At 42.3% G+C, this 20,001-nt stretch overlaps 1 protein-coding gene and 1 long non-coding RNA gene across 2 annotated transcripts in view; one reads left to right on the plus strand and one right to left on the minus strand.

The window, feature by feature from the left end:
- The window catches only part of LOC111862703 (tyrosine-protein kinase ABL1), a 99,432-nt gene that overhangs the window by 25,337 nt on the left and 54,094 nt on the right, over positions 1-20,001 (plus strand). The gene's annotated exons all lie outside the window — the stretch shown is intronic.
- LOC117282179 lies at positions 7,738-10,901 on the minus strand. Its single transcript, XR_004512825.1, has 3 exons — positions 10,882-10,901; positions 8,848-9,039; positions 7,738-8,050 (listed from the first exon to the last, which is right to left on the minus strand). It is a non-coding gene; the product is annotated as an uncharacterized LOC117282179 (long non-coding RNA).

A 20,001-nucleotide genomic window follows, 5' to 3' on the forward strand; every position in this document is an offset into this window, starting at 1 on the left:
TGTAACTATCGACAATTATGTATATTTGTCAGACTAACATTTTTATAAATTTTATAACAATTTTTGTAAGTTGTAAATAACTTAGCCATTTTACATCAGATTTCAACACGCGATAAAAACTTGCGGTCATTCTGTTAAGATATTCGTCGGCAACATTTACAGCAGTTGCACAATACCGATCCATATTTAGACAACGAAAATCAATATATAACATAACTTTGATTTATAGTTCAAATATGAGTGTCTGACGATTACCTATATTTATAGGTCGAAACATGTAGCAAAAATCTGTGCATGTATAAATAAATGCATGTTCCTTCTCGTCTGATTATGGTCCCTTTCATTTATTGCTGTGTTGACGGTCATATTCATAGATACTACATTTCGTGTAATATCGCCACCCGTTTTTTGTGTTTTATCAAGTTTTAAGTGAAAATAAGTGAGAGCTACATTTCATTAGAGAGATTAACTTCTTTAGCACAGTATAATCTGTCTTGCATATCGACGTCTTCAGGTTAAGCCCCTTTCCGTCACATACCTATCATTCTTCCACTGTCATCCTCATTCTTTCTTGTAGAGTTTTAGTCTTGAGATCTGATATTTTCTTTTGAGATCATGAATGAAAGATGCAAAATTGTCAGGGCACTATGATCAACAGAATACTTAAAGCTCGCCATGTCTGCTCTAAATTCTGGCATTCCCTTGTAGCTGCATCCAGGATGTGTGGTGTTCCTTGCAGGACACTTTGTGACAAGGTTAGTTGAGAAGGATCTCCTCTGAGGAAGCTTGGACGAAACGCAGTCTTGCCTGCGGATGTTGAGAAACAACTCTACCAAAGAAATGTCCGTTTACAAGAAGTTGGTTTTGGACTTATCACGTTCGCAGGTTTCCTGTTCACATGTGCAAGGAACACAGCACGCAGAATCCGTGGAAAGGCAGAATGGTGGGAGAAGGAACCCAGGCTTAACTCTGAGGAAAGCAGAGAATCTCATCTATGGCCGACTGATGATATTTAGCAGAGAAAGTACATGATTTCTTCGAACTTTCGAGGCACACAGTGTACGCTGGGAACTTGCAGCAGCGGCCTCATTTAATATACAGTTTGGACGAGACAGGACTGAAACTGACTTACAGTTTTGGTAATCGGAAGCTGTTGGATGTAGAAGAGTTCACAGGAAGAGGAGAAACCGTGAGAATAACGGTCTGCATTCTGCCAATGCTTCTGCGCAAAGGAAAGTACAGAAGGGTTTCAGTTTGTTACTGTGTTACCATATTGCGTGGCTGATGCGTTTATTTCTGAAATACATTTTTATGAGTAAAACGACTTCGGATGTGAGTAGCGTTATGATAACAACTTCTTTTACAATTTGTCTTAAATTCACGCCCCCTTTGAGAATAACAGTAAAGATTTTAGAAACCAGTGTACGTCCCCGAAATTGTGATGGTAGTATCTTCGTAAGAAATTAAGATATGATTATTTCTGGCATATAGTTCGAATGCTGTGACTGATTAACTGAATTGGTGGCGTTTTTTGCCCCCCCCCCCCATACCCTACATTTTTTTTGGACGGTATTGAACACAAACTTTAATGCGGGAAGTGTAAGGATTGTATACATTTCCTTTGGAGTTAAGATTTTCGGTAGTACGCAGACTTCAGGGAGTCGGCATAGCTCAGTCAGTATAGCGACTGGCTACGGGCTGGACTGTCTGGGTTCGATTCCCGGCGTAGCAAGATTTTTCTTTTCTCCACAGTGGCCAGACCGGCTCTGGGGCCCACCTACTCTTCTATCCAGTGGGTACCTGGGGGGCGATTTCCCCTGGCGTAAAGTAGCGGGATCGTGAAGCTGACCACATGTCCGTTTAGTGCCGAGGTCAGTTCCCCCATGTCTTCATAGCAAAGTGCTTAATTAATTAGGCGCAGGGGGGGACAAACTTCAGTTATTCTTCATACCGTTCTGATGCGATCTGTTCTGTTCTTCTAGGTGAAGGGAGAGAGCCTCACTCTGTTTTCTGATGCTTTACCCAGAGTGATTTGCATTTTAGACAGTTCAAGAATTCATACAGCCCTGTCCGAAGTCCAGACGCACGTAACTCCCTACATCGGACCTTAGTTGGACAGTAGCTAAGGGAGGCCTGTGTTTCATACGCCGACGAATTCTTCTCGCGTCTTCAAGCGACTCCTTGTCGTGATTGACATATATTCATGGACTTGTGATCGAACTCTGAATCTTTCGAAGACTAATGTTTAGGTTCTAGCCGCTGGACCCCAGCAGGCAGCCTCCGTCAGTATCATAGTTTATTGATTCATCCGTTGCCACGTCTTCGGAAAGAATTCGGTACCCCTTGATGTTATCCCAGAAAACTTTCCGGCACCGAATATTTCGCTGTTTGTGACATATCCAGGAGAACACATACACAAAATGTAAGGTAAATTTGTCCCTGTGCTTAACTAATTAAGCACTACGCTTAAGTTACTATTCGAAAGGATGTCCATATGTAATGAGGTATTGGAGCTGGGCACGTGATGGGGCAGGTCATGAGTGTACCTACAAATTACGAGACATTTGCATATATGAAGAAAGCAGTCTTCTGGGATTTGGCACCGTGTATATGNGTATATATTATGAATATTACGATGGCGCGAAACTTTGTCATATCCGTCAGTTTTAATGAAGTAAGAATCACCTCCTCCTCATCTTCTTCCTCCCTCGTCCTCCGCCATGTACGAGTATCAGGACAAACCTGCCCGACCTTTCTTGTGCGTGGAACTGCGGCAAAATTTGATTTGCATGTGAGCAGCGCAAGGTTCGGTACATAAACTGTTGAAGTATACTTGTAATGTATATATGTTTATCTGCGTATTTTCCTATGCATTATAAGCAGTAAAACTATATTGATGATAACGCGAAAGTTGTCATAAAAATTCAGTTCACAACCTAGGCTAGGGCGTCTATTTTCAACACAATTTTAGAAAATTATTTAATGTTTATGTCGCAAGATCATAACGTTTTAAAAATATATATTTTTTGCAAGGAAAAACCTAATGAAAACAAATATTAGCCGATTCACTTTTTTTTTCATTGTAAAAACGTTTACAAAACATGAAAAAAGGTGGGTCAAGAGATGGACGATTTTCGATGTTTCTGCACTTTCAGAGCCGCCATTTGCTTTCCGTAGATGTGGTGTTTGCTGTTATAAATCTGGCCCATGCAAGTGAAAATAATGCACATAAATATTAATAAATTATGTATTATTAATTTATAGCCCAATTAGTTTGAAACATTTGAAGGAATAGGCGGCACAAGCTCTGCTAGAGGCATCTTTATTTCCTTTCACTGATGTCCGCCAGCAGAGGTTTCGAATCTCGTTCTGGCAGGATTCGCATTTGTTTTTAGTTCGTGCCTAGCTGCTAATTTGTGGCTTGTTTATATTTTCTTCTTGGACATGAATTGCTAAGACTTGGCATTTAGTCTGTAAACAGGGGTTAACAAGATTTGTTTTTGAGCTCTGATATTGGTCAGTAAACATCGCTCTCTTAGCCGCAGACTTACGTTTGGATGTAACTCCCTGTAGTCCGGTGAAAGCCGACCGACGTTTCGAAGAAACATATTGCCTTCATGTTCAGGGTTGAAGAGCCAGCCAAGCAAGAAACCAACGTGAAGTTTACTTACTGCCTTCCTCATGCCAGTTTCTTTCTTTTCGCTTACTCTTCGACCCTGAAGATGAAGGCGGCGTATTCCTCCGAAACGATAGTTGAATTTTACCGGATTACATGTCGTTTTCTTCATGCCAGTTTCTTGCTTTTCGCTTATTCTTCGACCCTGAAGATGAAGGCGGCATATTCCTCCGAAACGTTAGTTGAATTTTACCGGATTACACATCGTTATATCCCAGAATGCAGAACTCTTCATAGCTACCGTTGTGAGGACCTCAAATTCAACTTATGTATAGTAATTTTCTTGGGTTTCTTGTAGAACAGTCCTGTCACATTTAGCGTCACAAAGCAGAAGTGACCTACAGATGAACTAGAGCAGGTGAGGAAGCCATGAAAATTCGTTTTGATCCTTTAATCCCCTAACAGGATTCGAATCTTTTATTTCACTGTTCCACATTTGTCTCGGCGCTATTGTGAAACATTTGTGGAACAGAGTCTTTGGTGAATAGCTAATGGCCGTTAAATTCATAAAGAAATTCTTCACCTTGAATGGAACATGCAGGTGCATTATCATGTTCTCAGGACCCCCCCATTGGAAGCTGTCCTGAGCCAGAAGGGTCCAGGCCACGTCCTCACCTCCTGCTTCTTTAAGATCCATTTGGTGTTACCCTCTGTGTACCCGTGGCTCATCCAAGTGGTGTCTTGCCTTCAGACTGAAGTTCTGGTCTCACTTCTCATCTTTCCCATGTCCATTGTGGACCAGTGGAGGGCTTTTGTGAACACGGTAATGAACCTTCGGGTTCCATAAAATGCTGGGAAATTCTTGAGTAGCTGCACACCCGTCGGCCTTTCGAGAAGGGCTCAGCTGCGAGGAGTTAGCAATCTGTTCTCAGGCACCACCAAATCTGTGTTACCTTAGAGTGAGATACCGCGTTTCAAACCCACACAAGAAAACAGGAATATCAGTGGTTCTGTGTGTTTTATTTACTACTGAAGTACTTTTAGTTAATATGACTTTTTGTTTCTCAGGTAATATCGTCAGTAGAAAAGTGCTCTTTATTTCATGCCTGAAATCTCGGAATTGCGAGGTTGACGCCCCTATCCCAGCCTTACAGGTGTCTGGTTCGAATACTGGCGAATAGTGCCCGTCTCTAATGACGAAGAGTACAGTGTTCTGGGCTGTAACACCGCGCAGCTCGGTGAAGTCCGCCGACGTTTCAGAGGAACATATCAGGGTCGAAGAGAAAGCCAAGTAAGGAGCCAATAATAAGCAGGCGTGAAGCCTTCTTGCTTGGCTTACGCATCGCTTCTGTAGACGAAGGCGATATGTTCGTCCGAATCAGGAGTGGACTTCTGCAGATCTACGCGCTGTTACAATGTAGATTGTAGAAGATCGTGGTCTTCATAAGCATCGCTATGGGAACCCCAAATCCAACATCTTTAGTGACGTTTTTAACGGTTTCTTTCAGCCTTTCCTGGCCATTTCGAGTGTAGTCCATTAGCTGAACGCCACTAGTTCCTCCCCCAATCTTCTTATTTACCATTTATAACATTCTGACATCTAATTCGAAGCCGAATAACTTGTGCAGTTTAAAGGACATCCTTGCATAACAGACGAATTTTCCAGTTCTTTTATAAACGCAGAGTCGTGGAGCTGGTAATGTTTGTGTCGTTGCGGAGTAGACGAAGTACTCGTTCTCGGTGCGGGGTGTGGTTCCTCTCCTTGTTACGTATGAATGACGCTAAAATTGGGTAAAAAAGGTAAAGCTATCCCTATATATATAGGAATTATGCATACCGTCAACACAACAAATACTCAGTCTTTAATTTCGAACTTTATTCCTGCTACATGTTTCGGTCGTATAAGATCATCATCCGGCAGTTATACAGGGTGTTTCACGACTTTAGGGCATAACTGCAGGAGGTGACTTCCTAGGTCTTTGTGATCAAAAAAGTTCAAATAAACATGTGTCCGATTTTGGACGGTTACGGAGTTATGACCGTTTTAAACTCAGAATAGAAAGTAACGATTATTGACAAACGGAACAAAATAATAAACCAGAATAATACATGATACATTTAAAGTATGAATGTAAAGTTAACTTCGTGAAATTTCCTTTTATTTGAATTTATTGGTGCTTAAAGCTGATTTTCGAAAATGCCACCGCCGGCCGCAACACAGGCTGCCGCTCGGTTGTGAACCGCGCCGGACATACAAACCCACCACGCCTTAGGTAGCTCTCAAGTGTTGAGATAACGAGAACGCTCTGTCTGTAGCTGGCTAAAAATAGCGACCCGACAGCTGACACGCGGTTCACATGAGGGCGTGTACGGGAATGAAAAAACGGCCATAACTCCGTAATCGTCCAAAATCGGACACATGTTTATATGAACTTTTTTGATCACAAAGATCTAGGAAATCACCTCCTGCAGTTATGCCCTAAAGTCGTGAAACACCCTGTATATAGAAATACGTACAGTCATTGAACTACCGATATGGATCCTATCGGTGCAACGCGTCGTATTATATATCAACATAAAACCTTTGCCTCTAGTTGGTGTTTTAATTAAAGTAGCAAATACATAAATAAAATAAAAGATAAATATAAAGGTACCATATATCAAGATTTATAATGTGTTGAATATATTATTAAAAATATTTTACTCCACAGATGGCGGTAACGGTAGGCACTACATGTCTTCATCAGTTATCCATTTTTTTCTATGTATTGGTACTCATGCGTCTGGTTTTGTTGGCTAGGAATGTAGCATAAATTTCTCTCTCCATTTCTATCGTAGTTCCACGAAGGTACACGCTTTATCACAATTTTTATTGCATATTTTGCTGTTATCTCCGTTCGAATGAGCCTGTCTCAGGTAGTTAAATAGCCGTTATGAAAGTGACATGGGTTGTTCAGTGACAGGTTAGCTCTTTCTAAGTGACCCAGTGGAGTAGACGTCCGCCCATCTCATCTGAGGACGGAAAGAGATTCAGTTTTCGCTTTCATGTAGAGCGTTCTCCAAAACGTCGGTAATGATGTACACAGCTTCACATCCCTGAAGATAGAAATCTTTATAGTCACCGCCGGACGTATAAAATGTCACGTTCTTTAATTAATTTGTAATATTTGTGCTTACGTTCTAAGCTGCAAATCGAAATCATCTCACCTTTCACAGCTCATACGGAAGAGATGCATTTCTACGTTTTGAGTGAGAGTTCTGCCGCTTTTGTGCAAGGAAATTTACGTGCATGAGTACATTTTGATTGTTATAAGCCAGTCGGTCCTGTCGCTTCTGAAGGAAGTGGCCCCGTAGACAGACATTGCTGTACAACAGAACTGGATGAACAGTCTGCACAGAGTGACTGACGAAATAATACCGAAACAGATTCAGTAGTGTAAGCCAAAAGACTGCGTGACTGAGGAAGAATTTGAAAAGATGGACTGGATATGTGAAATCGGAACTGGCAAGATTCCTTATACCACGAAGTGGTGGGGGGGAAGGACGATTATGCCCCGGATAGACCTTAAAGCAAATTACCGGTTGATGGAAAAGCTAATAGAATGTTCCAGATGTGTGTCACTGTTCTTCTAATAGCTGTTTAAAGTGAAACTCATGCTCATATTCACCAACCAGAAAATTGTGACTTCAGTGAAAGAAACAGCATAACTGTTTTAGCTGATCTGTTATTTATGCTTTGGACACTGTTTGGTCCATGATAGCATTAACTGTGATGTTGAAAACTGCATCGCTCACCGTTTCTGTGTAGTTGTGGGGGTGCAGCTCGACTGCTGATATTGAAGCAGAGTGAAACTGGGTCACTTTATACTCTAGTCTTAGGTCGCTCTTATTCAGAAGTGGCTAAACTGAGTGCATGTTGCATGTGCCGTTCTATTAACTATAGCCACTTGTCGACCGACTGCCGGAGGCTGCTTGCTGAAACCGGCCAGGATATTCTTTACGCTTTGGGATGAGTTAACGACAGGACGAGCATGTTTTGTGGCGAATTTGTAATCTGTCAGGCACTCGCTTTCGACTTTCTGTTCATTTGACAAATCTGTCCTGACCAGTGTTGTCGACATAGGAGTAAGCGTGAACCACGGACGGACGGATGGTGAATTATTGGCTTTATTGCTTGTTTATCTTCCGTCAGTACATTAATGAACAATGAGACAAATTAAAATTAACAGCCATACCAAGAATTACACTCCGTAAGGGATGCAGACAGCTTCCGAGAAACAGCTGAATGAAGCGATTCTGCGCAGGGTGTTCCTGTGCAACCACTCTCCTCTGGAGGTATCCATGTAGCCTTTCTATAAGCAGTAGTGCATCTGTGTATTGTAGCCTCATGCAGAATGTGCGGTGGTGGTGATGCTCGTCCCACACATACAGGTCCTGGCCAGTAGCAATAGGTACCATATTAGCTCGAATGTAAGGCGAATTCTTTTCCGAATACTTTTCAGTAGCAAACATGGGTCGCTATATTTTTGTGCTCTTAAGGATAAACGTGAAGGTGATGATTATTAGGAGTTATACCTACCATTATATTATTGCATGTATACCCGTTACTAGGCAACGACCGCCAGTAAGCAGCTATACAGCAGCCGTTGCTATGTAATGACTCTGCAAATAACGGCCGGTTCTAGGAAATAGCTGCAGCAGATTCGTAACACGCAACAGTGGAGTAACTGGGAATGGTGTTCTCTACGCGGTCCGTGCGCTAACTACGTGATGCAACAATAGAAGAACTGTTGGGAAAGAGTTCCATTGGGGAGGCGGGGTCGAGTACCTCCACCGTAGCCCTGCGAGTCGTACGAGGCGACGAAAACGGAACCCAGTGCCGGTGGTTTTATAACCGGGCCACTCTGATCCTGGGGGATATAAATGCGGGGACCTGGACCTCAAGGGGGAGGTCTCGAATCGCAGACAGTAAAATATGGTCATGAGTCTCGCGGGACTCGAACCTGAGAGTGAGTGCGCGGGCGAGGCCCAGCAGCAGTTGAAACCACAGACCCATCCTGTCGTCAGAGAGGATGTTACGTAAGGATTATAACCGCAAATGTTCAATTCTCAAGGGGCTTGTCGCGAAGACGAACTGATTGGCGTAAAGTAACTGACTCTAACTTTGCTGCGAGAGGTGTTTACTGCCCAGTCCGTGCCGAGGCTATATAGCGAGGAGCAATTGCGATTACCAGAGAATCTCGAGATGGCGGTGAGAAGAGTAGGAGGTTGGTGTGAGATGGGCGCCAGCCTAGGAGTTAGTCAGCTGGAGCAATGAGTGAGTTGTGAGACGGCCGCCGGCCAGCAAGGACGTGAAACGGAAGCTGACGAAGCTACGACTTTGGAAGCCGTTACCAGGCGATAACAGGTGAAGATACAGCAGACTGAAAAGAGTGAATTAGCAATAGCGCTACAGTTACTTTTAGTTCATAGTTATGTGCATAAGTGTTCAGTAAAACCAATTACCGGTCCACCCCCCTATATATTCACTCCATACACGTGGCAGTATTTATCATTTCGCAGTAGCGTAATTTTTACTGTTTACAGCCCCCAGTACTAGACATTCGGTTTCATATTTTTTTTTGTGATTTTCTTACTGTAAAAAGGTAAGTGGTTGCCGCCTTGTATTCGGGCTCGTATGGTTGGCGAGTAGCAGAACCCTACAGTTATGCGTTAGTGACTACAGACGGGATTTGGATCGTTAATTGGTCTTATTGGACTCGTAACTCGTAACTACAGGTAACTATAACAAATTCACTGATCCTGATATTTTTTATTTCTTTTTGGAACGTGATATTTATCCGAGAGCGCATTTTCTACCTTAAAGATAATTAAATCGTGTGGTAGGTCGGGGCTGATAGATATTGAGAATCAACTACGTGTGTTTATCGATTATTCGACCGCGAATTGAGAAACTGTGTGTGGTTCATCAGCACTGATCTGCTGCTGGCTTTGTAAGAGTTAAATAATTGTAGACTGTGACATGACGCCTGAAAGCCAGAATAGATGTTCATTGCTAGGCAACGACTCGGTATAGAGGTTCCCACGGCAGCGAATAAGAAGTAACAACCAAGGTGTTGTAGATTCTAAAGGTTTCTTACGATGGTGGATGACACACAGAATTACTGGGTTTTTGGACTTTTTCTATCGTCCGGAATTCTAGGCAATAGAAGACACGACGTTTCGGTAACTGGATCTGTTTCCGTCTTCAGGTGAGGAAGGAAGACACCTACTCAGTTGGGCCCCTTAGAAAGAGCTAATCTCAATCACTGATCCAAAAATCCAGTAATTCTGTGAACCTAGGTGTTGTTGAGATACAACAATGGAAACTGTGTTTTCTGTTGGATCCGCTCCGAAGCTATATAACGAGGATCCCAGGCCAGCTGGGAGAATTGAGGAATTTGTAATATAGAAATCGGTAATAGTGTTATAATTACTTGCAGTTACGAGTTGAGCGCATAAGTGCAGTAAATCCAATCATCCAATCGGACCCACGTCGATAGTCACGGAACCCCTAAAATCGTGACAGTACATTTGTTTAGCGTGGGCCACTCATGAAAGTTTTCCCGCGGTTTATATCACTTTCTGGATCTTGTCATTTTTGACACGCGCTCTTCTCTTCTGCTTTCGGATGTAGACATATTTAAGACCCCCTGAAATATCCGTGGTGTTCCTCAACGAACCAAACCAAGCTTATGTTGCAACCATAATTAAGTATAAATTAATGACTACGCATTTTAGAGGCACGTAAGTGTTAATTGCCAGTGATGGTTATTTGTTGGTTTTCTTCTTTCGGTGCTGCACCATTGATTCAGGAAGTAAATTTAACCAGTGTTATCACTGTAAACGATAAACTCATATATCTGTTAGGGGAAACCTTATCTTGTGAGCCCCCACCTACTAGTTGGGGGGGGAGAGGTTGGTCTTATGTATTGTATTCGTATTATTTCCAAGACCACCAAATAAAACACAACTGACGTAAACAGTCAATTCAGTAAACATTTAATAACAGATTAAATAAATACTACCAAAAGAAAACATTACAATAATTAGGCATCCCCGGGCACGTGATCTCTCCACACAACTCGGAGACCACGCCCTTCTCTGCCACAGGCGGCGTGTAAGACATATTACGTGAAACAGACGCTACAATATTCCATCTCCAACAAAAACAATCCAAAAGAAGCTTACAGAGTCTGCTAAGACTCAACAATCATGGATATTACCTGAGATGGGCCCTCCTGCCTGGAGTCTACTGCCAAATCGAATTTTTCCAGGCGCCGGCCTAAACAAATTTCTCACGGAGCGACACGTCCGTTTGCTACGACGTTCCAGGCAGAAGAGACTTGGTGCCTCCGCCGAATGAGGAAAGGCAGGGGGTGGTGACGTAAGATGCGCCACGGAATACGGAGAAGTGGTAAGGGATGTAGGAAAACAAATGGTAGGAGCCTAGGCCACCGTCGCTCAGAGAGGGCACCACATCCAATGAGCCGAAGAGATCGGCTCACTTGGAAGCAATAAACACGCTAAATTTACCCTTATCAGGTAATGGAACGTAGAAATGTTATTCCCGAAACCGACTACGAACTGCAAAATTGAGCATCATAATGAAAGATAATCCCTTTACATTACGTTTAGTAATGAGTGAGTGAATGAATGCATGTGACGAAAAGTCCTAAAGGCCAGTGCAGTAAGTAAAATGTGCTACTGCTCTAAGTCGGCGTCTGATTTAATGTCCAAGATATTCGCCAACAAGCTACACCTGACGCGCCTAGAATTTACTGCACTGCATTCGGCGTGAACCCAAGTAGAACAGATAACGCAACGGTGTAACTCCCTGTTGCGGCAGAATTCCCCACAGAAGAGACGGAAGTCATTTGTGTTTGTTCTGTGAGGAAATGTGTTATCTTCAGAATTCACTTATCTGGGCACAAATGGGGCTCGTCAGCAGCATCGTGTGAGGAGGAGAAAAAGAAGAAGAAGAAGAAAGAGACGTTTCTTTGATTTTCTTCTCCGTTCTGCTTTTGTTCTGTTATCTCTTTTTACCACTCATTAACATTTCCCCCCTGTCTTCCTTCATCACAACCATCCTTGTCAGCGTTAAGGTTTCGGGGTGTTCTTTTGGCCGTGATGTTTCTTGAATTTTGCCAGCCGGAAGTAGACGGAAGTGGTGACATTCAGTAATACTGACGCCTTCTGCGCTGCCGCCAATATCTGCTCAGCTGTGGCCACCTCCATCCTTCCCATGTCTCGGATCTACGAGTACGCTTCCTCTGGTGGAGCTAGCCCCATTCCTTTCATGACTAGGGCCATTATCTCCCCTGCTGCGGCCAGCCTTTTCCTGGCCCTTGGTCATAATTTAATTCCATCACTCGTCCCGGCTTCTCATTTAATTATGTGTGGAGCAACCGTAGGAGCGAAGGGAAGTGAGACGCATTTGTACGCCGTTGAGGCCAGTAACGTATGTGTACGGCAGTTGAAAACGTGGCGATCTGAGAAGGAATTATTACTCAAAAGACCACACTGCAGCTACGCGTTATTTTTAATGACACTTAACACCATTTGACTTAGCGAAGATTTTATTTCAGGTCGTCTTTATAACATGAATTCCAAAAACTGAAAACGTGACAGTTCATCAGACAATTAGTACTAACATTTGGAGCCCTCCTCTATATTTAAGTCAGAATTATAATTGTTTCCGATCCCTCTGGAGTTCAGAATTCACGTGCTCACTAATACCCCGCTCTCCCCTAAGTGGTTTCACGCGGTTCGTGTTTTGGATTGAAATGTACACTTAGCGACGAAACAGCCGTGGATATAGACCGCTTCTGTACAGCATACCTTGTTTGGTCTCAGCAACAACCAGGCAAACGGGCTGAAAGACTTGTTTGTGTGCTACAGAAGACTATAAATAGGTCTTGCATCTTAGAAGGAATTGGAGATCACATTCGTTTCACAGTGCGTATCTTGCTGCTTCATTTCGTTATCAGTAATTTGCTGTGAAACTGCCCTGTTATTTAGTTTACAAACTGGTATGGTCCTGTTTACTTTCCAAAATACTGGAGATTAGAAGAAGGGGTACCAAACTCCTTTAATTCCGTACTGCTGAACGAGATATACATTTTACCATGAAGCATTTATTTGAAGTTTGATTAGATGAGTCGGGTATATAGCGCGAATGGGAGATAATGTGAGCTGAGTCCTTAAAAGCCGCCATTCGCTCAGCTGCTCAAGGTTTTCCCTCTGCTGTCAACGTCATGCAAAATTTTATCCAATATTGAGGCTCAGTGTGAGTTTCGTCGCAAGAGATCAGCTGCAGTCATATTTTTTGCATTTGTCGGATACTGGAGAAAAAAATGAGAGTACAGTGAGACAGTACAGTACATCAGCTCTGCATGCACTTTAAGAAAGCCTGTGATTCAGTTAGGATGGAAGTATTGTGCAGTATTTTCATAGAGTTTGGGGTATTCATGGAACTATTTAGGCTGCTTGAAATGTTTTAAAATGAAACATATAGGAAAGTTCATATAGTTAAACATTTGTCTGATACGTTTCCTATTCAAAATGGTCGAAAATAAGGAGATGCTTTATCGCCATTGCTTTTAAACTTTGCTTTAGTATATGCTCTCAGGAAGGTGCAGGGAAACCAGGTGTGACTGAAATTAAATGGGACACAGCTGCTTGTGGTCTATGCGGATGACGTGAATCTTTTTGGAAATAACATAAATACCACAAAGAAAACATAGGATCTCTAATTGACGTTAGTAAAGAGGTTGGCCTAGAAGTAAACGCAGAGAAAGCTAAGTATATGTTGCTGTCTCGGAACCAAAATGCAGGGCAAAACCATGACATAAAGATACGTAATAGAGATCATTTGAAAACGTGGCGAAGTTCGAATATGTGTGAACGACAGTAAGAAATAAAAAGTTCATCTAGGAGGAAATTAAGGGCAGATTTAAGTCGGGTAATGCTTGATACCATTCAGTTTAGAACGTCTCGTCTTCTTGTCTGCTGCAAAAACATAAGAATTGAAATATACAAAATTATAATTTTGCCTATAGTTTTGTATGGGTGTGAAACTTTGTCTCTGACATTAAGCGAAGAACATAGACTGTGGGAGTTTGAGAACAGGACGCTGAGGAGAATATTTGGACCGAAGAGAGGTGAAGTGACAGGAGGAAGGACCGAGAAGCAGTGACTCACATATCTGGCACCAGCTGTAGGTGTATAGTCGCTGTAGCTGTGCCGTATACATTTCGAGGGTTTCGGTAGAAAACGAGGATTTTATTAAGCAAGCTTTGGACTGGAAGCTGCATTGGTACAATACAACTGAAGACGTTTGTGTGTTTTCCAGTAGTGTCTGTTGAAAAGTAAACTTTCAGTGCTGTATTTTGGTGCATACATCGTTGGAGAGAGGACAGCGTACTTTCCGAGTGTCGTGGGGGGGGGGAGGTGCTCGCGACCTTGCCTCCGGCGTGAAGGTTAGTGAACACGTGATAGGTACCTACTTTATTAATAACTCCGTACAGGGGAAAGTTTCTGTAACACCTGCAACGTACTCTAATACGACGATAGTGGAACAGATCATGGAGTCTCACAACTTTTCTTATACGATGCATTCGCTTAGACTGTTTTACAGCTTACTGCAATGTTCCTTTTAGTCTGAGATTCCAATCATTTTTTTTGTTCTTTATTTAATGACCTGCCAGTATCGATTTTTTTTATTGCTAGTGGGGTGGGACTAGGTTCCTTGTACTGCGACCACTTCTGGCCTATTGTACCAGCCCCAGATGATAGGTGAGGGTGATTGTGGAGCAATTGGTGGAATGAAGATTGGCAGGGGAAACCGAAGTACTCGGAGAAAACCTGCCCCAGCGCCACTTTGTCCACCACAAATCCCACTTGACCAGACCCGGGCCGCCGCGGTGGGAAGCCAGCGACTAACCGCTTGAGCTATGGCGCGGCCTGCCAGTATCGATACTCGAATCAAATGCATTATTGATTTTAAATAACTGTAAAGGCAAGGATGATTACATAGGAATTAAAATGTTTAAACATAATGGTTAAGCACAGTTATTTGAGAAGAAATTAGGACTTTATGTTACGTGAAATTTTTCCTTAGTGAGCTACAAATGTACTTATTAGCTAGTGCATGTTTGTCGTCATCAGGTGACGCACGGAAGTGCACAGCCTGAACTTTTACGTTAAAAATGAAAAGTAATTAATAGCAAAAATAAGCACCGAAACGCTTGTACCTTGTACAGTGGTGCAATGGGCTTACGACTTGACGCTTTCCAGGAAACGGCTCATAAGTCGAAGAATCGAAGTTTAGTTCATAATAACATGGGATATGCAGGGTCATGTAGCTCTGCACAAAGAGAAAAGCCTCATAAGCAGCAGGAAAATCGTTTGATGCTTCATCATACACTTCCACCCTGAAGATACGGGCACTACATTCCTCCTTAACAGCAGTAATTTTCTTCCGGATTGTACGTCGTCACATATTAAAAGACAGAACTCTTTATAGGCCTGCTATAGCGAAATGTTTACGTACGCATTTCCACTATTTTCCCTTTCTTTGCCTGGCTACTGTACGGTTGGGATACGGTAAAATAGTTGAAAAGAAACTCAGTTTATTTGCATTAATTTAATCAAGATTGTTAAAGTATACAGTTTACTGTTACACTTAGCGGGTTCCGCAGAATGAATTACAAATGACGTGCTAACATCCATGCTCTACAAATTACTTGCAAGAAAAGAAAACGTTACTAACGTGGGAAAGGAACTGATATCCTCAAATTTTAGGTAAACTTGATATTTGTAACTAGGATGAACTCTTTCGCTATAATTAACAAGCATTAAATGCACGTACAGCTGTTTGCTGTTAGTTGAGTGTGCCAGAAGTCCTCAGTTTGTGCTCGTAGTGATTGAAAAAGATCTCACTGTTACACACTGCAGAGAAAATAAACACATGGAGGCGTTATAACTATGGGTCATAGTCGTAATGTACACGTAGTAGAAAACGACGTCCAAAGAATTAAATCGGATCTCGCCGCATTCTCTTAAACTTAATGAATTTCTTTGTTTTGATTTTTCTTAGTTGCGATCTTTCGCGGAAATAATAGAATCAATTGTTTTCGGGAGCAAACCTCTTTGACAGCACAATTAGTTGCATTTCATATCCAGATGGGAGACGATTTAATTGGTTTAAAGAGTAATAGACTTCCTTGATCTTAGCTTGTTTTCGATTAACCATTCTCGATTGAAAAGGGCGGGCTTCTGGGTTGTAACGTTACATAGTTCGTAGACAGCCCGACGTTTCGGTGAAATATATCGCTCCCATCTTCAGGGTCGAAGATTAAGCCACGTATTAAACCAGCAGAACACACTGCAAGCTGAGGGAGAATTGTTATAAAATCTTTTCGTGCATGTTGTTGAGTTGTTTAATATGCTTTTACAAGTTATCAGATGTATGTATTGCACAGTAGTTTTGTTAGTACACGTATTATCACTAAACCGTTAGATTTAAGAAAAACGTGTATTGGACATAAAATGCATGTTTGACTTTCATCTGGAACTCTTCGTTGCTTCTTCGGTTAATATTTAACAAGTTGCGCTCGGGATACGAGTAAAACTGCATGTGTGTTTAGTGCAAAGTGTTCGATTTGTACAAAAATGTGACTGTATCANAATTCGCAGACGATTCCCTTTTCGCCCTCTCTGTTTACGTGTATTGAATGGCTGCATGCAATGATGGCATGTATGTTTGTCGCTTTTTCGAATATATTTTGTAATATGCAGTATTAAAGTAAACATTACTGGTTGCTAACATGCACTTTACTACTTAAGGCACCCAGTTTCAGTTCTGACACTGGAGTTTACTGATTTCTCGTAAAGGTGTTTGGCTGTGGACATTAAGCCTCTTTCCATTTATGTTAGCATAACAGCTTCCATCAGGCAAGGCATGGATGAATGTGGGAAGTTAATTTCTATGTCGGTTCCTTTCAGTCTGGTATAAGTTTAAGAGAAAGTAACTCCCTTAGCATGTGGACTTAAGACGATTTGTTTTACTACAACAGAATTTGATGGCATGTTTATATACGTTATATGTTTTTTTATATAATTGAAACAGTAGTTCCAGGGTCTTAGAGCCTTCTGTTTGCTTGGCATACTCTTCGAATCAGAAAATGGAGGCAGTGTGCTCCTTCGAAACTTCGGTGAACTTTGGCGTACTAGGCAACACCACATCTCAGAAGGTAGCACTTCCCGTATTCACTGCCTTAAGAACCTCGACACAACTCAAGATGAATGACGGGAAATATTATGTGTAGGCCTACAGTTGGAGCCGTTTGTAACTTATAAAATTGGACCCAACAGCTAATATATGCATTTATTCAGAATATATATATAAGCAACAAAAACAATCAAAACAAAAAAACAAACTCCGTGGCCTGTAGTCCGCAAGCGAACTATACCGACAAAGCGACCGCCGCTTGTCGGCGAAGTTAGTGTCAACTTTAGCCGATAGAGGGTGTCGCGTGGTCAGCGCAACGGATCCCCATGGCCGTTAATATCGGTTTTCTAGACCGGAGCCGCTACTTTTCCATTCAGGTAGCTCCTCGGTTATCCTCACGAGGCTGAGTGGACCCCGTTTCAGACTCATTACTTCTCATAAATTCTGGTAGGACCGGGAATCGAACCCTGGACTTCTGGATATGTAGCCGGGAACTCTGACCACTAGACCACAGAGGCCTAATATATATACAGTAGAACTTGGTTATAACGTCATCAATGGGACCTAAAAATAGTGTCGTTATAAACGAATGTCGTTGTAACCGAAATGGGCACTTCCACAGTAGCCTTATGTTAGTCACGTAAAAATCTACCAAAAACCGAGTTAAAATGTTGCATTTTTTAGTGAAATACGTAGTTAAGTACAGACTAACGTAACATTAACGTGGAATTGCCCAAATGTGTAATATCAAAGACATATTACAGCGCTTTTCACTGACAATACACACCGCACTAATACTGTATATTAAAGGTAGGCCTACTCACCAAATTACAGTAGATTACATCAATTGTTGTGCCTTACTGTACCTAGATACGAGTACAGTAATCAGTTATCTTCATCTGTTTCCTGTTACTTGCCCAATACACACTTTCTAAATTACGTTCAATGTCCATATCAGAGAAATTCAGGAATGAAAATGACGTTACATACGAGGTTGATGCATTTCTGCATGTCGTACTAAGCAAGGTATAAAAACAGTTGCTTTATGAGGAATTAGTTCGTACCATTGAATATTTGACGCAATAGACAAGGTGTCGCAGAAACCGATGTTGCTATAACCAAGTTTTACTGTATATATATATAACTTCTGACAAAATGCAGATATTAGCTGTTGGGTACACACACACACACACGTAAGGCTACATACGTATCATCATTACGGGGAAGGAATAGATCACAGTCTATTATCTGAGAGCCTTAATCTCAACTAAGTATCTGATCTCCAGCGTAAGCACTTCGAACCCCCGGTAATTAGACCTTACGCAACCCCTATTCCGCATAGAAGTCCAGCGTACAGTATAGAATTTATCTGTCTATGGCTCTAAAGCCCTTTTTGGGCCTTGGCCGTTTTTTTCAGTTTCTTGATCTTTTTACACAGTCGATAGGACTTTCTTGACGTGGGATCAGCCCGTCGCAAGGCCGCTGCGTGCACAGAGAACAGCATAAACAGAATAAGCGCACACAGACATCTATGCCAAAAGTGAGATTCGAACCGACGATCGCAGTGTTTGAGCAGGCGAAAACAGTTCATGCCCTAGACCGCGCGACCAGTGTGATGGACAGATATAAATTACATAGATGAAAATGCGAAAGAAAATAATTGTGTTAGCTGGTCTACGCGAAGGAACTGACGGTCTGTTTCCCTGCACCGGGGATTGTGCGTAGCGAAAGTATGAACTACTTGCAGACGCAACCAGCGAAGGTCGCATTGTTAACTTCTAGTATTCCGTTTCATTCCTCTGGTTACTGGGTCTCTGTGTAACTTCGTGTACGAGTTAACGCTCTAGAAACTTTTCTTGGCGGAGGTGTGTGCCATTAATGTTTGTCTGCACTATTTTTGACGTATCTTGGAATGTTTACGTCACATTCTAGAGGAGGGGCTGGCAACGCGTGACTGTGGTGTACCACGTTTTAATAGAATTAAGGACCGAACGTCTCTAACGAGTGAGAGGATTCGTGCTTCGCATTTTGGGGGTCCAGTGCACCAATCTCAGTCCAGACACGGACAGTAGGTTACATATAACCTGTTATAGTATCTGTTTACTCATCTGATATCCAGTAATTATTCGTGATTTGGCTGTGTCTTCAGCGATTGCTGAAATAGTATATTGAAATACGCCACAGCTGTCTCGTAAGTTTCTATTGATGAGCTTCCGGACATATAGAACGCTTTACGTATTAATACTGGAAGAAAATGTTGATGTCTGTTTTCCAGATGGGCTGGGCTCGATACCAGAATCTTCGATACGTTAGAAAAAAACGAAAGTAAAACTTGCAGCGAGTTTTGGGTTGTCATTCGGTAAGGTCCGGGTCAACAACACAGACGAACCACGAGGCCTCCTGGGGTGGCACACTTTACAAACCGTTTTTAGCGTAGGCTTATCATATCTTCTTGCTGTCTCTGTGTGTTTATCTCCCCTATTAACTTTTGAATGGCTGAACCAATATCTACGAAACTTGGTATGTGTATTATGGCACCTGAGCCCATCTCAGCCGCTTAATTCATAAATCCCCTCCATCAGTAATACTAACATTACAGCCGCTCCAATTTTCGGGACAAAACCGTAATACTCCTTGAATACTTGTACCAACCTTCACGAAACTCTATGTATATCATGCCACTTGAGCCCATCTCAACGGCGCACTTCATAAAACCCTTCTGTGAGTAATACCAACATTACAACCATTCAAAATGCTGAGGCAGAGCCTTAATAATGCTTGTACCAATCCTGATGAAACTTAGTAAGTTTATCGTGCCATATAAAGCCATCTTAGGCCGCGCCATAGCTCAAGCGGTTAGTCGCTGGCTTCCCATCGCTGCGGCCCGGGTTCGATTCCGGGGTCTGGTCAAGTGGGATTTGTGGTGGACAAAGTGGCGCTGGGGCCGGTTTTCTCCAAGTACTCCGGTTTCCTCTGACAATCTTCATTCCACCAATTGCTCCACAATCACCCTCACCTATCATCTGGGGCTGGTACAATAGGCCAGAAGTGGCCGCAATAGAAGGGACTTAGTCCCACCCTACTAGCAATAAAAAAATATCTTAACGGCTTA

Source organism: Cryptotermes secundus, unplaced genomic scaffold (genome assembly GCF_002891405.2).
Source record: "Cryptotermes secundus unplaced genomic scaffold, Csec_1.0 scaffold5, whole genome shotgun sequence".
Lineage (NCBI taxonomy): Eukaryota > Metazoa > Arthropoda > Insecta > Blattodea > Kalotermitidae > Cryptotermes > Cryptotermes secundus.